The 13,358-nt window shown below is 41.8% G+C and overlaps 1 protein-coding gene and 1 long non-coding RNA gene across 2 annotated transcripts in view; one reads left to right on the forward strand and one right to left on the reverse strand.

Annotated features, from left to right (window-relative positions):
* Positions 1 to 13,358, forward strand: part of DYDC1 (DPY30 domain containing 1) — a 38,655-nt gene that overhangs the window by 24,951 nt on the left and 346 nt on the right. The window lies entirely within an intron of this gene.
* LOC121487718 lies at positions 8,446 to 13,299 on the reverse strand. Its single transcript, XR_005986904.1, has 3 exons — positions 13,153 to 13,299; positions 12,350 to 12,495; positions 8,446 to 11,536 (listed from the first exon to the last, which is right to left on the reverse strand). It is a non-coding gene; the product is annotated as an uncharacterized LOC121487718 (long non-coding RNA).

Genomic DNA, 13,358 nt, shown 5'->3' on the forward strand with positions numbered 1-13,358 from the left:
AGAATATGTATATTTAATATAGAATCCCATATTCATAGAAATCCTCAGAAATTGCTGTATTTATCAGGGTCTGGGACTCTTTTCGTATGTTTATGTTTATAAACAATGCCTACTTTCAACTTTCTGGATGCTCATTAAATACATCCTGCCCTGTTGAGCAAGACATTTACTTGGAAGAGGGCCTGGGGAATGCACATAAAAGGCAGTAGTAGTATTTGGAGGGTGGGGGATTAGTGCAGGGTGCTGAGAGCACCCAGTTCTCCCGAGGGCACCAGCACCCATTCACCTGCTGGCAGTGCCTAAGACATCCTGGGAACACACCATGTCATCATGACTCTGCCCTGGCATCTTGCCCACTCCCCCGGGGCCAGAAACTTGGATGCCAGCCTGGAGTCCTCCCACCACCCAGCTTCCTACAGCCAGCACGGTATCAGGTCCCGCCTCTGCTTTGGACTATGCCACCTGGTCCCCGATGCCAGGGTGGCTCGACCTCGTCTGCTCCCCACACGACAGCAGCAGCAGCTAGCAAAAACAGTTTTGGTAAAAAAGCCTACATGTCCATTACACGCCCCATTGCCGCACACTTTGCTCGAGAATCTTCCCTGGCTTCCCCCCGCCATCAGGAAAACGTCAGATTGTCCTTGTAGGACCCACAGAGCAATGTGCCACCTGGCCTCGGCCACCTACCACCTCCTGTCTTCCCTCTTAATTGTCCATATTCTGGCCTCACTAACCAATTGAAATGTCATGAAGATTTCCTGCTCTCCCGAGCTTATGGGCTTCAGTAAATGTCCTTCCTGTTGCCTGGAACATTCTCTGCTGGCGTCACGTGGGACATTTGTTCTTGTTATTACTGTGGAGGGCCTACTGTGTTCCTGGCATGCAGTAGATGTTTAGGGAATGAATGAGTGGAATGTGAGGGTGGGGGAGTGGGTGCATGTGTGGACCCCTGTATGACTAGGGTGCCACTTCCCTACCTGTGTGGCCACCGCCGAGACAGTGCCCAGCAGGGCATGATGCTTCCCAGACATCCCTTGTCCCCCAGCAGGTCTGCCTCACGGGGAGCTGGCGCAAAGCCTCAACCGAGACTCGGGGCAGTTGTTCTGCTCCAGCCAAGAGGCTGGGCCTCCTACTACGAATCAGCCTTATTTGGCTCCAGAGCCAAGCCTTATGCCCCTCTTTGGAGATCCTGCTCCTTGGTCATCAAATCTGCCAGATTGTATAGTCTTCAGCTCAGGCCTTTCACTTCTCACAGATTTTTCTTCCATAATGAAGACTCAGGAAGATCATTTTTAACTTTGCAAGTGCAGATCTCTTTCTTCTATGGCTTAACAACCTCTCACTGTTGTTTGTTACATTTTCCTCTGTGCTATACGCTCCCTGATGGCAAGAATCATAGCGGGTTTTCTGTGCTCTTAGTATTTCCGGAGACTAGAGCAGTGCCTGGGACATAGCAGGTGCTCAGTAAACAGTTCAGGGAGTGACATGAATGAATACAGGCATGAATGGGGCAAGGCAAATATTGTTTTTTTTTTAAAGAAAAAAATTAGAGTGGTTTTACATTTACAGAATTATTACAAAGATTGTACAGAGTTTCTGTATACCCTGCACCCAGTTTCCCCTGTGATTAACATCTGACAGCGTCATGGGGTCTTTTTCCTGAGCTCTGTCTGTGGTCTTTCCAGTTGTTTTCCATGCTGGGACTCCACTTTTCGGTCCTTTGTCCAGGCAGGTGGGTTTCAGGTACGTACTCTGCTGCGCACCTTGCATGACTGTGCCTGCATCTGGGGCCAGGTGGCGGGAGGCACAGCAATGGGGATCATTTCCCACTTTCTTGGGAATCACAGCTCCTCCAACCAGAGGCAGAGATCCCCCTCCCTCAGAACTTTGGGTGCTTGCAGGCTCCCATGGCCAACTTTATCACCACTGAATTATCTGGGAGCTGGAGCTCAAGATAACAGAAGAAAAGAAAAGACAGAGGATTTCCCTCCACTCTCTCAGAAAAAAGTGCTCTGCAGTCAGAGAAAGAGGGCCCCTCCTGGAGCTTTCTCTGTGTGCCTGGCTGCCCACAGAGCTTTCTCTTTGGTTTTGCACACCTTTGGGTCCAGGATATGGGATTTAAAAAAATGGGAACCTCACTGCCTTGCCAATGGTACTGTGAATTTTGGGCTTCTCCTCTTTGCCTATTTTTCAGAGTCCTCAAATAGCTACTCCATGCATGCTGGCCAGGTTTGATGGCTGCACTCAATGCCAGAGGCAGGGTGGAGTATGCTGTGCTTATTCCATCCCATCTGCAACTGCGACCCTGCAAGTCTAATTAACTTTAAAACCTGTATCTCAATAATACAAACAGGCACTATACCTACATAAATGTGTGGACATATTTCCTTTGAAAGAAAATACACCATGATAATTATCTATGAATAGGAGGATCATAGTATTTTTTCCTCTCTTTTCCAAATTTTCCCCACAGTTACCATAAATTACACCAGAATAAAACCTAGTAAATGTTAATTTTTTATTTTCTTAAAGATTGATTGATTTATTTTAGAGAGAGAAAGAGGGGAGGAGGAGAAGAGGGAGAGAGAATCCTAAGCAGACTCCCCACTGAGTGCTCAGGCCACCGTGGGGCTCAATCTCATGACCCTGAGATCATGACCTGAGCCAAAATCAAGAGTCAGATGTTCAACCAACCGAGCCACTCAGGTGTCCCTAAATGTTATTTTTTTTAAAAGAAGCCTATTTAATACAATTGAACATTGTAGTTAGAAGTTTATAGCACCATTTAACACAAAACATTTTTCTTTTGTTTCTATATTAGAAACCAGCCCTAGAAAATGCAGAGTTTTGGAATATTTTATTGTTTTCCCCTTTGGGAAACATTTTGCCAGTATCAGATACTATTTTGATGACTATAGATTTTTTCTTTTTTTCAAGATTTTATTTACTTATTCATGAGACACACAGAGAGAGGCAGAGACACAGGCAGAGGGAGAAGCAGGGGAGCCTGATGCAGGACTAGATCCTGGAACTCTGGTATCACGCCCTGATCCAAAACCAGACAGGCTATAGCTTTCTAGTATGTTTTGAGGTTGGGAAATATGAGTCCTCCAACTTTATTTTCCCTTTTCAAGATTTTTCTGGTTATTTGAGTTCCTTTGTAATTCCATATTAATTTTATGATAAACTTTTACATTTTTGAAGAAGAGGCTGCTGAGATTTTCATAGGGATTGCATTGAATCTGCAGATTGCTTTCTGCAGTATGTCATTTTAATAATATTTTCTAACAATCCATGAATATGAGATGTCTTTTGTTTTTGTTTTTGTTTTTGTTTTGTTTTGTTTTGTTTTGAGATGTCTTTTCAATAACTTTGGTTTTCTTCATTTCAGCAATGTTTTGTAGTTTCTAGTGTATAAGTCTTGAACCTCCTAAGTATTTTATTCTTTCTGATGCTATTGTAAATGGAATTTTAATTTCCTTCTCAAATTGTTCATTGATAGTGTATAGAAATCAACTTATTTTTGCGTGTTGACTATATATATACCCTGAAACTTTTCTGAATTAGTTTATAAGCTCTAATAGTTTATTTCCTGTGGATTCCTTAAGATTTTTTATATACAGGATCATGTTATCTGCAAATAAATAGCTTTACTTCTTCCTTTTCAATTTCAGTGTCTTTTATTCCTTTTCTTGCTGATTTGCTCTGGCTAGAACATATACTATAGTGTTGAAGAGAAGTGGTGAAAATAGGCATCCTTGACTTGTTCCTGGTCTTAGTAGAAAAGCTTTCACATAGTTACCATTGAGTATGATGTTAGCTGTGTGTTTTTCATAAATGCCCTTTATCGTGTTGGGCAAGTGTCCTTCTAGTCCAATTTTGTTGAGTATTTTTATCATACAAGAGAATTGTATTTTTCAAATGCTTTTTCTGTATCAAGTAAGTCGTTTGTCCCTCCCCTCCTTTATCCAATCATTTATAGAGTATTACATTGATTTTCAGATTTGAACCATCCTTGCATCCATGGGATAAATCCTCTTCGGTCATGATGCGTAATCCTTTTAATTCATTGCTGAAGTTTATTTGCTATCATTTCGTGGAGGATTATTTCATCTATATCCATAAGAGATATGGGTCTATCATTTTCTTCTGTTATCTTTGTCTGACTTTGGTATCGTTATAATTATAGATGTCCTAATAGAATGAATCAGGAAGTATTGCCTCCTCTTTCATCTTTTGGAAGAGTTTGAAAAGGACTAGTGTTAATTCTTCTTTAATTAAATACTTAGGGGAATTCATCATCTGGTCCCGAGATTTTTGTTGGAAGGTTTTTGATTGTTGATTCAGTCTCTTGACCTGTTATAGTTCCTTTCAGATTCTCTATTGATTTTGAGTCATTCATATTTTGTGTGCTTCTAGAAATTTGTTCATTCCATGTAGGTTATCTAATTGGTATGCAGTTGTTCATAGTATTCTCTTATAATCCCTTTTATTTCTGTAAGGTCTGTAGTAATGTCATCACCTCTATTTCTGATTTTAATGAAGTCTTCTTTCTTTGGTATCTTTTGGTCCATTGAGCTAAATGTTTATCAGTTTTGTTGACTTTTTTCCCCAAGAACCAAGTCTTCATTTTGTTGATCTTTTTGTCTTTCTATTCTCTATTTCGTTTATCTCTTTTCTAGTCTTGATTATTTTCTTCCTCTGCTAGCTTTGGGTTTAACATGTCCTTTTTCTGTTATTTAGGTATAAAACAGAGTTAACATGTTCTTTTTTTGGTCTCAGTTATTTAGGTATAAAACTGAGTTATTGATTTAGGATCTTTTTTTTTTTTTTTAAGTATAAGCATTTACAGTTGTAAATTTCCCTCTGAGCACTGCTTTTGCCGCATGCCATAAGTCTTGATGTGTTGGGTCTTAATTTTTCTTCACATCAGTGTGTTTTCTAATTTCATTTGTGATTTCTTTTTGAACCATTTTTGTCCAAGATTGTGGAGGTTAAGTTTTTTATATTGTAAATTTTCTAGGTTTTCTTCTGTTACTGATTTCTAGCTTCATTCCATTATGGTCAAAGAAGATACTTTGTATGCTATCAATCTTTTCAAATTTATTGAGAGTTTGTCATATGGTCTACCCTGGAGAATGTTCCATGTGCGCTTGAGAAGAATGTATATTCTGTTGTTTGGTGGAGTTTTCTATATATATCAGACAAGTCTAATTGATTATTAGTGTTGTTGAAGTCCTCTGTTTCCTTATTGATCTTCTATATATTTGTACTATCTGTTATTGGAAATAGGATATTGAAATCTCCAGCTATTTCTACCTTCAGTTCTGTGAGTTTTAACTTCATTTATTTTGGAACTTTGTTGTTAGGTGTGTTTAAAATGGCTATATCTTCTCAACTAATTGATTTTTTTTTTATTAACAGGTAAAGCCTTTATTTCTATCTTATAATAATTTAAATTCTATTTTGTCTGATATTAGGGGTAGCCACCCTGGGTCTTTGTCCATCCTTTCACTTTCAAATTATTTGTAGGTTTGGTTCTAAAGTGAGTCTCCTGTAAGAGTATTTAGTTGGAGTTTGTTTAATTTTTAATCCATTCTACCTTTTAATTGGGAGAGTTTAATCCATTTGAATTTAAAATAATTGTGGATGGGAAAGGACTTCTGCCATTTTGCTGTTCGTTTTCTATATGTTGTATTTTTTTGTTCCTCTAATTCTCCATTACTGCCTTTCTTGTGATTGACTTTTTTCCTCTTGTATGATTTTTATTCTTTTCTTGTTTCTTTTTCTGTATATATTTTAGTTTTTTCCTTAGTGGTTACTCTTTGGATTATAAGTAGCATCTTAAAAACTATCAAGCTTGAATTAAAACCAACATAGTCTCAGTAGTATATGAAGGCACTGCTTCTTTATAGTTCTGCCTCCCCAGCATGTTGCTATTGTCCCAGATTACACATTATATACAGTGTGCCCATTAACAAAGACTTATAATTGGTTCGTACATTTGTCTTTTATTTTATTTATTTATTTATTTATTTTTATTTATGATAGTCACAGAGAGAGAGAGAGAGAATGAGGCAGAGACATAGGCAGAGAGATAAGCAGGCTCCATGCACCAGGAGCCTGACGTGGGATTCGATCCCGGGTCTTCAGGATCACGCCCTGGGCCAAAGGCAGGCGCTAAACCACTGCGCCACCCAGGGATCCCCGTACATTTGTCTTTTAAATAAAAAGAGAAGGGGATCCCTGGGTGGCACAGCAGTTTGGCGCCTGCCTTTGGCCCAGGGTGCGATCCTGGAGACCCGGGATCGAATCCCACATCGGGCTCCCGGTGCGTGGAGCCTGCTTCTTCCTCCGCCTGTGTCTCTGCCTCTCTCTCTCTCTCTCTGTGACTATCATAAAATAAATAAATAAATAAATAAATAAATAAATAAATAAATAAATAAATAAAAAGAGAAGAATTACAATTTTTTAAAAACCACAGTAATACTGTGTTTTATATTTACCTATGTACCTATGCATGTACCATTATTCTTTCTTTGTATGGCTTTGAGTTACCCCCTAGTGTTCTCCTGCCTGAAGGCTTTCCTTTAACAGTCTGCATGGGGCATGTCTACTGTGACAAACTCCCTCAGGTTTTATTTATCTGTGTGTCTTAACTTTTCCTTCATTTTTTGAGGGATAGTTTTGTTGGATACAGAATTCTTGATTGGCAGGGTCCCCCCCCTTCAGTGCTTTAAATCTGTCATCCCATTGCTTTCTAGCATCCACAGTTTCTGAAGAGCAATCACTGTTAATATTATAGAGGATTCCTTGTATGTGTTAAGTTGCTTCTCTCTTGCTGCCTGCAAGATTTGTTGTCTTTCGACAGGTTCACTATAATGTGTTTTGTTGTGGATCTCTTTAATTTTTTTCTGCTTGGAGTTTGTTGAGCACCTTGAATGAGTAAAGTGATGTCTCATCACATTTGTAAAGTTTTTAGGTACTATTTCCTCCAGTAGTCTTTCTGCTCTTTTCTCTCTTATCCATCTGGGATCATCATTATGCACATGCTGTTAAACTTGATGATATCCCAGATGTCTCTTTGGCTCTGTTCCTTTTTCTTTATTCTTTCCTATTTCTGCTCTTCAGTCTAAGTAATCTTCATTGGCCTGTCTTCATATTCAGTGATTCTTTTGTCTGCCTGAATCTGCTGTTGAACTCCTCTAATGAATTTTTCATTTCTGTTATACTTTGCAGCTCCAAAATTCCTAATTGGTTCATTTTCATAATTTTTGTCATTTTATAGATATTCTCTATTTGGTAAGAATCCATCCTCCTGGTTTCTTTAGCTTTTTGTCCAGGGTTTCCTTTATATCTTTGGGGATATATAAGAGAGTTGACTTAAAGTCTTTTTTTTCTTTTTCACTAAAAAAAAAAAAAAAAAGGCTTGGGCTTCCTCAGGAACTGTTTATATGAGTTTCTTTTTTTCCCTCTGCAAATGGACTATGCTTTTTTTTAAGTATTTTATTTATTCATAAGAGAGGCAGAGACACAGGCAGAAGGGGAAGCAGGCTCCCTGCCAGGAGCCAGATGCAGGACTCTATCCTGGACCCTGGGATCACACCCTGAGCCGAAGGCAGATGCTCAACCCCCAAGCCACCCAGGCATCCCTATCCTTTTCTGTTTCTTTGCATGCCTAGTAGATTTTTGTTTTAAAAAAGACACTTTGAATATTTTAATGTGGAAAACTTAGAAATCATATTTTCCCATTTCCTTGGTATTTATTGTTGCTATTTGTTGTGGGTCATCATTTAATATTTTTCTGAGCTATTTTGTTTTCTATATATTCCATGTGTGGCCAATGAAATGTGTGGCCAATTCCATTAACTTAGTAATTAGCTAGCATTTTGACAAAGTTTTCTTAAACACCTGCAGACAAGAAAAGAAAAAAAAAAAACACTCTCTTAGTTTCTGTAGAATGCCTCTGTGTTATGGCACTCTTCGTGCTTAGCTGAGCCATCTATAACTCTGCCTTTCCCTTCACTTCTTGTTTGCAGGAACCTGAGGCTCAGCCATACGTCTTCTCAGGCCTTTCCTGAGCATCTGTCCAGCCCTGGTCATGTGCTTGGTCTTCTTAATTCCTTGGTATACATGGTAGCTTTTAAAAAAAATCTCATATTCCCCCATGTATCTCTTTCCCAACCTCTTTCTTTCCAGGCTTTTTGGTTTTTTATTGCTTGTCCCATGTATTGTCCTTTACCTTAGTCTGCTGTGGCCAACACATTTGCCTTGAAATGTTTTTTAAAATATTTTATTTGCTTATTTTAGGGAGAGAGAGAGAGAAAGAAAGAAAGAGCATGACTTGGGAGGGGGAGAGGGAGAGGGAGACAGAGAGGGAAATAAGCTCAGCAGACTCCATGCTGAGTGCAGAGCCCAACATGGGGTTTGTCATGGGGCTGGATCTCACGACCCTGAGATCAGGACCTTAGCCAAAACCAAGAATCAGATGCTTAACTAACTGAGCCACCTGGGTGCCCCATGCCTTGAAATGCTTTTTGCAAATGGCAACTGGGAACCTGCCCCAGCTCTGGGAATGCTGAGTCTGGCAAAACAAAAGCCATCCCTTACACCATCCTTCAGGGAGCTGCTAGACTGGTAAACAAGCAAACAAACAAATACAACCTCAGTTATTTGAGAATAAGGTTTGTTTTGTTTGCTCTTCACTAGCAGCCCGCATTGGGAACATGAGCTACTATTTTCATGTACACCATTGGTCTGGAGAGTGTGGAATGAGGTGGGCAATTTAAAATGTAAAGCATTCTCTGACTGCAGTGTGACAGCAATAAGTCTCAGTAATTGCGACAGCCTCTTTCTTTATTAAGCTTCCTATAAATTCTTGACTAGATTCCAGAGTTTTACAAAAGTTGATTCAAAAGATTTTTTTTCCAGGTTATTAGTTGATTTTTGTGGCTGGATAGAAGCTTTGAGTTTTCTAGTCCACCATTTTCAGTGATCTCATTTCCTACTTTTTTCCTTTTTGAATCTTATAATGGATCTTTATATATTCCCAAAAAGTATGTGTTACAAATCTTGTTTTATTTTTATTAAAAAGGGATTGTAGGTTATCTTTTGGCCCCCTTTTCACCGAATACTGTTTAAATTCATCCATATTTGTGTGTGTGATGTTGTGGTTAATGTTTTGACTGCTGAATGGTATTCCAGTGTAGGAGTATTTTCAGGAGATTGTTTAGCTCTTACTGTGTAAATATTTTGTTGGCATGCCTTAATTGAGATGAGGTAGTGTAGGAGATGGCTTGTTTTTCCAGGTACCAACTAGCAGGCCATTTTAAGGCACCTAGTATGTGCAGCATGGTATGGGGCTCTGAAGGGTATGTTGGCATGGGCCCAGCTGGTGCCTAATTCAAATGTGAGATAAGAAAGGTGGGTACAGAGGTGACTATTTGTGAACACAAAGATGGAAGGAGAGAATTCCAAGGCACCACTGACAAGCTTTGTAGGAAATTAGAGATGGAATGTAAAGGATCAGAAATTGAAACAACCTCTCAGGATCTCAAGTCTCAGAAGCTGGGGTATATGTGTTTGGGGGAAAGGATGATTCTGGGAAGGAAAACAATGGAGTTTTGAAAAACAACAATGCACAGCAGGATTTACATTGTATGAATGTTTCAGGCTATGTTGTTCTTTAGGTTACTCCTGGATCAAGGTGGAAGTTTTACCTCTTCTCTCTGATTTTGGAATGCTTTTCCTCTAGAGTCTAGCTTGCCTTTTCCTGTCAGGTGGAAACCTTCATTTGCCTCTCTGCATGGCTCCTTGCCGCCCTGAGTCCCAGCTCCTGGCTGGCCTGCTTCCCCAGCCCTCCCCGCTCCCTGCCCAGGTACCCCGCGCCTCCCAGGTGAAGTTGGGGCAATGCTCCTCTGCACCAGCTCCAAGTCACACCATATGGCTTCTTGGCTGGTAAAGCCCCCATGGCCTTACCATGTCCTGCTGCCTTTAAAGTGCTGGAATTCCTCTGGGGTCCAGCTCAGGTTCTGCTTTCTCCCGTGAAATCTTTCCGCATCCCTTTCTTCCTTTCCAGAACAGCTGTCATATCTGGAGAGCTTATTGGGATTTTGTACTCAACCAAAGTCACATATTGTTGAAATGGCCTAAAATCTTTAAAAAATGTATAACCTGAATCTATTTATCTTTCTTCCATAAATAAACTATTCATATTCTAGGATAATATCTGAGGGAAGAGTTTGTGCTTAAATTATTGAGGGCAAAAGCAGTAATCCTGTTGAAAATACTCCATGTGGTTACTCTGCCATTTAAGTTAAGGGAGTTAAGGTTTAGAAATGTTTGCACTTAAACAGCATTTATGAAGTGAATGTGCACTCGACTTCTGTATCCAGAGTTTGGGGTCGTCAAAACTGCCCCCCCTCTGTTGCCTGAGGCATAGCTGTCTGGCAGGGCAGTTGCAGGAGCTGGCCAAGGGCACTATCCAGCCAGGTGCTCACCACTAGGTCTCTGGGGTCAGGTGCCCTCAAAGCCCCTTCATGAAACTGGTCACTGTGGCTTACACATGCTGCTCATTGGAAACATAGTCTTTTGCTTGGTATTTTGCATTCATCTGGTATTTTAAACCAAAGCCAAGTTTCTTCAGAGGCTTGTCAGCAAAGCTTCAGAGTTGAATGTTGCTGCATGGCAGTGAAATCAACTGTGGGCCTTGGACACATCGAATTGGACTTAGGTAATCAGTGGGGCTGGGGGGACATTAGGACAATTCATGCGTAAAGCACAGTGTGTGCGTAAGGCAGGGTTTGTTTTTTTTTTCTTAAATTTTATTTATTTATTTGAGAGAGAGAGATAGAGAATGAGCAGTGGGGAGGGGCAAAGAGAGAGAGAGAGACATGCAGATGCCCCGCTGAGCAGGAAGCCTGATGTGGGGCTCGATCCCAGGACCCTGAGATCACGACCTGAGCCAAAGGCCGACACCCAACAGACTGAGCCACCCAGGCACCCCATAAGTCAGGTTTTAGTTTGAGTTTATGAAGGCAAATTAGAGATACAAAGTCCCTGTTGGTTCAGTTTTCTGAGTAATTACATCTTTGCCAAAGTCAGCCAGTCTTCTCCGAAGGGGGTACATGGAAGCCACTGTTTTAGCTCTCGGTGCAAATGCAATTTCTTTTATCTAACTGGTTAACATTCGCTACCCGAGGGGAATCTTTTGACTCATTCAGCATTCCTACGGCCTTGCATTTTATCTTTTTACATAAGAAAATCGTCTCTTATGTACACAGAAGGTGCTTAGGTAAAATTTTATTAAAGCCTTATTGCGCACCCCCGGTGCTCCATCCTCATCCCACCTGAATGACCACGTCTGTTGCTCACAGTGATGCTGTGGGGTGGGCAATCGTTTAGCCTGCTTTACAGATGAGGAAGCAGGAGCCAAGCCATTAGGAAGCCTGCCCCAAGGTGGGTTCGCTTGGCGGGAACCAGAGGGCCGCGCTCCCACGCGCTGCACTTCTGTGTGCTGCCGGTTGACATCTATCTACTGAAAGAATAAAAGGTGGCCTAGATTTAGTGGGGATGTCCTCTGAGACCCACACGTACGGGTACTGAGCTTGGAGCTTCCAGATCCTTCCCTCGCTCTGAATTTGTGTCCAGACTGCAGAAGCCTCCTGCTTCTGTTTCTGAAAGCACCACTCCTCTGCCTAGGACATGGCCCTCCAACCCCGCGCTTCCAGTCATTCTGGAATTCAGAGGGCAGTTAGGCAGCTGTGCTCTGACTTCTTGCCAGCTCTAGGACCTTGGTGAGCACCGGCTACTTGGGCTCCGTCCTGCTCTTGAAGCCGAGTTAGAACATAATGGCTCCAGTTCTAGCCACTAGCCTAACCTAGGTCTACAGTTCACATTAAACATTAGCTCGCATTGCCTCCGGGTTGGAAACCAGTGTACCCAGAAGAAATTTACAAAGAGACAGAGATGTTGAAATATTCTGTGTGCTGCGTGCGGACAAGGACAAGGCTGTGTTGTCTAAAGTCCCTATTCGATCCTCATTTTTTTCCATCCCGTCCCAGTGGCCTTTTCCTCTCTGGCCCTTCAGTAACCTTATGCCCGAGCATTCCAGCTCCCTCTTTCTTAAATGCCTCTGATGAAATATGTATACGTAAACTCTCTGACTTCATCCCCGAAGAGGTCGCTTTAAATGTGGTTTCATTCCCTGGAGGGATGGTGCCGCTGCCGATGACCAGTTGGCAAAACTCAAGATTCAGAGCACCAGAAAAAAATGTTTTTAGATGCTCATATGCTGAGTCCAGAGGGGATTTGGTCAGCAGAATTGTTAACTGGGGCCACCGCATCCTACCTTTTGCTTTCCACAGTCGAGTATTTGGTGCACGCGCTTCTTCTGGATGCTTGTGTTCTATTGCTTTCTAGTGGGAACGGGTTTCTCCACCCCTTCTCACTGTCTGCGATCTCGGTTCCCTACTGTTCCACTGCCTGCGGGTGCAGCTAGGTCAGAGAGTGGGAGAGAATGAAGAGAGAGAGGGATGCTGTCATTTATTGTATGCATTGATTCAGGATGTAAGCCTGTCCACTTTTTTCTTGGTCAAAGCAAAAAAAAAAAAAAAAATGCAGGAGTCACGTGAGCAGGGTGTTGATCAAGCATACAGGACTGAAAAGGTAGATGTCTAATTTATCATATGGAAGCTTTGGGAAACGGGACTCTGATCATTTCCCTGTAATGAATCCGTCTCTCAAGAGACCTTTTGCCCCAAAAAGCGTTGTCTTCTGTAACCTGTCCAGATGCATTTTAGCATTTTGCTTGTCGATGTGACTGCCAGTGTCTTAGAGACATTGACAGTTTAGGTGATTTCTATTAGCAGAAAAATATGGGCTGAATCGCTTTTCTTCTAAATGAATGTGTTGTGTAACATCCAGGCTGACTCAGAATACAGGTGCATGCTTTAGCTCTGAGAAGGGAGAAGAAGGGGGAGAGCCCAAGCCCGACAAGGTGTGGGGGGTGGGGGGGAAGGGCAGCACCCACCAGCCCAGGCCACCCTGTGTGGCAGTCTGAGCCTAAACCCTCTCTCTGGGTAAGAGTTCCTTGCTGCCTGTTTGTATCCCTGAGTAACCACAGACCCCCGCCCTCCAACGTGGGATGTTAACCTTGGAGCAACATGGAGATTAGCTGCAGAGCTGAAGCAGAGTCCCAAAGGGACCTTGAGTTCTGCGGAGTCTATGCAGCCCTCTTTACCATGCATTGACCAGACGCGAGGGCTCGGGACGTCCGAGCTGAGGACTGGAATCCCTCAAGGTAGGAAGAACCCCCTCCCAGGAAATGGACTCCTCCAATTTTCTCACATGATTATTCA

This window comes from Vulpes lagopus, chromosome 3 (genome assembly GCF_018345385.1).
Source record: "Vulpes lagopus strain Blue_001 chromosome 3, ASM1834538v1, whole genome shotgun sequence".
Taxonomy (NCBI): domain Eukaryota; kingdom Metazoa; phylum Chordata; class Mammalia; order Carnivora; family Canidae; genus Vulpes; species Vulpes lagopus.